We start from the raw sequence: 3,064 nt of genomic DNA, 5'->3' as shown, positions 1-3,064 counted from the left end.
AGTGGGAATGGCTGGGGAGGGGGGATCAATTGGAGAAAAAGAAAACATATGTAAAGCGTTAGACAATAAAACAAACAAACAAACCAAAAACATCTGCTTTGGATGTTGTGTGCAGGCAATAAGCTTTTATTGCATTAGGTAACTGAGATTTTGTTCTTAGCTACAATAGCTTTTAGCTTATTTTGAGTAATTCAAGTGGGAAATTTTCTTTCAATAAAAAATTAAATAATTCCAAAAACTCATGGAAAAATTGGACAAGCAGTTATTATACACAAAAACTTTAACATTGAGTTTAAGAAATACACATATTTCTGTTTGATCTATTCATTAAGTTTTCTATCCTCATGTCTGAAATCATGAGGATAATTTTTTAAATTTTTATTATTACTATTATTTATTAATTTTGCTATTATGATTACTATTATCCTCGATGATTTTTTCAAAATAATATTTTAAGTACCTCAAGATGATTTTATCTTCATAAAAATATGTGTTTCATTAAAAAATCAGACCAAACTACACTTGAAATAAACATTTTAATTACTAACAAGAAAAAAAATTAAAGTCAAGTTGTTTTTTATCTCTATTCTTTTTTTCTTCTTATTCATGGTGCAATTTAATTATTTTCTTATTATAATTCTGATATTATCAAATGATTTAATAACTAAAAGGTTAACTGTGATTTCTAATATTCTTTTATATCACACTAAAGGCCCGGTCCATGAATTCACAAGAATCAAGTCAAAGATTTGAAATACAAAGAAGCAAAAAACATCCAACCGGAAAAGCAAAAAGAAGAAAGAATCCAAAAATTTGAAGATAGTGTAAGAAGCCTCTGTGACAACTTCAAGCATACCAACATCAGAATTATGGGGGTGACAGAAGAAGAGAGAGAGCAAGATACTGAAAACCTATTTGAAGAAATAATGACTGAAAACTTCCCCACCTGGTGAACAAAATAGACTTACAAGTCCAGGAAGCGCACAGAACCCCAAACAAAAGGAATCCAAAGAGGACCACACCAAGACACATCATAATTAAAATGCCAAGAGCAAAAGACAAAGAGAGAATATTAAAAGCAGCAAGAGAAAAACAGTTAATTACCTACAAGGGAGCACCCATATGATTGTTAGCTGATTTCTCAACAGAAACTATGCAGGCCAGATGGGAGTGGCAAGAAATATTCAAAGTGGTGAATAGCAAGAACCTACAACCAAGATTACTCTACCCAGCAAAGTAATCATTCAGAATTGAAGGTCAGATAAAGAGCTTCACAGATAAGAAAAAGCTAAAGGAGTTCATCACCACCAAACCAGAATTATATGAAATGCTGAAAGGTATTCTTTAAGAAGAGGAAGAAGAAAAAAGAAAAGATAAAAATTATGAACAAAAAATACATATCTATCAACAAGTGAACCTAAAAATCAAGTGAATTAAAAATCTGAGGAACAGAATAAACTGGTGAATATAATAGAATCAGGGGCATAGAAAGGGAGTGGACTGATAATTCTCAAGGGGAAATGGGTATGAGGGGTGCAGGAAGAGACTGGACAAAAATTGTACACCTATGGATGAGGAGAGTGTGGGGAGGTAAGGGCAGAGGGTGGGGTGGGAACCGGGTGGAGGGGAGCTATGGGGGGAAAAAGGAGAAACAATTGTAATAATCTGAACAATAAAGAGTTATTAAATTTAAAAAAAATTTTAAAAAAAGAAATAGAATGACTGTCTAATGATTGAGAAAGATAAAGTCTATTATAATACAGAATGGTTTAAATGACTTAGTAAGTTTTCTAAGGCAAAGACAAAATAACCCATTCCAAATATTACATTACATTTTTCTTCCAAATTTATTTTATAGCATATCTAGGGTGTCCCCCCAAAAATTATGCATACATGCTTTGAATTATTATAAAAGCAGTGTTTGTTTAAATACATTTAATTTTCAAACTTGAGCTATCAGCTATTAAAAGTGTTTATACATTTTGGGGGGACATCCTGTATATTTAAGGTTTCTTCTATTCATCACATTCATGATATTTTTCTAGTAAGTATAAGATTTATCTTTTCCATCCTAGCATTCCGGTTTGCACAATGAGCATATGCTACATTTTCTCTCCTACTTGATGTCCCTGCCTTTGGGAAATGGTTTTCTTTACCCTAAATGAATCTGATAAGATTATCTAGAAAAAGACACTGCTTCCACCATCAGAGACTAATTCATGATCCCAAAGTACCAACTGCAAAGCAGTGGTAAGTGTGATCCTCCCAATGGACAGAACATCACCCAGTTCATCTTTCCATTCACTTTGTGTAGAGAAGTCCAAAGTAAGAGTATGGCTGGACTTTAGGCTGTGCTGGATGCTTCATCCTTTTGATCAGAAGTCTGGAAGAAGCATGATTGGAAGACGGGTCCAGTAGGTCTAGAAAAGAGACCTATGGGAGTGGGCATACAGTGTGAACATCTTTGCATTGCGTGCTAACAACTCTCCCCACCCCATTTTATGCCATTTCTCATTAAAGCTACCAGATCATTTATACTGCAGAACTTCTCACATTTTCCCATTGGACTGATTATATCAGTGTGGTATTACTTAACATGTTCTTCCAAACCCATGTTTTCAATTAATTTGGCTGAAGATCCTGACTTGATTAGATTCGGCTTTGCTTCTCTCTCTCTCTCTCTCTCTCTCTCTCTCTCTCTCTCTCTCTCAGCCCTCTCTTTCTACAATAATAAACCACAGAGATATGTACTTTCTATCCCAACTTATCAAAGAACATAATATGATTGTCCCACTTTTATTTAGTTTAAGATGGCTCAAATGTTATCATCAGCCATTAACATTTTTTTCCTATAAACCTTTCACCTAATAGTTTTAACATTTATTATTTTATTATGTTCTACAAAGTGGTGATATTACAGTTTTAGTATTTCTCTTGAATTTACTAGTTATGATTCTTTTATGAAGAAGAACTTTGATCATTTTGGGGTGGCATTCTGAAATATAGTCTAAATAAGAAAGAATAAATAAATGTGTACTTTTTTATTTTATTATTATAACTGGTA

Source organism: Eptesicus fuscus, chromosome 3 (genome assembly GCF_027574615.1).
Source record: "Eptesicus fuscus isolate TK198812 chromosome 3, DD_ASM_mEF_20220401, whole genome shotgun sequence".
In the NCBI taxonomy this organism is placed as follows: domain Eukaryota; kingdom Metazoa; phylum Chordata; class Mammalia; order Chiroptera; family Vespertilionidae; genus Eptesicus; species Eptesicus fuscus.
This window is presented reverse-complemented; position numbering follows the sequence as displayed.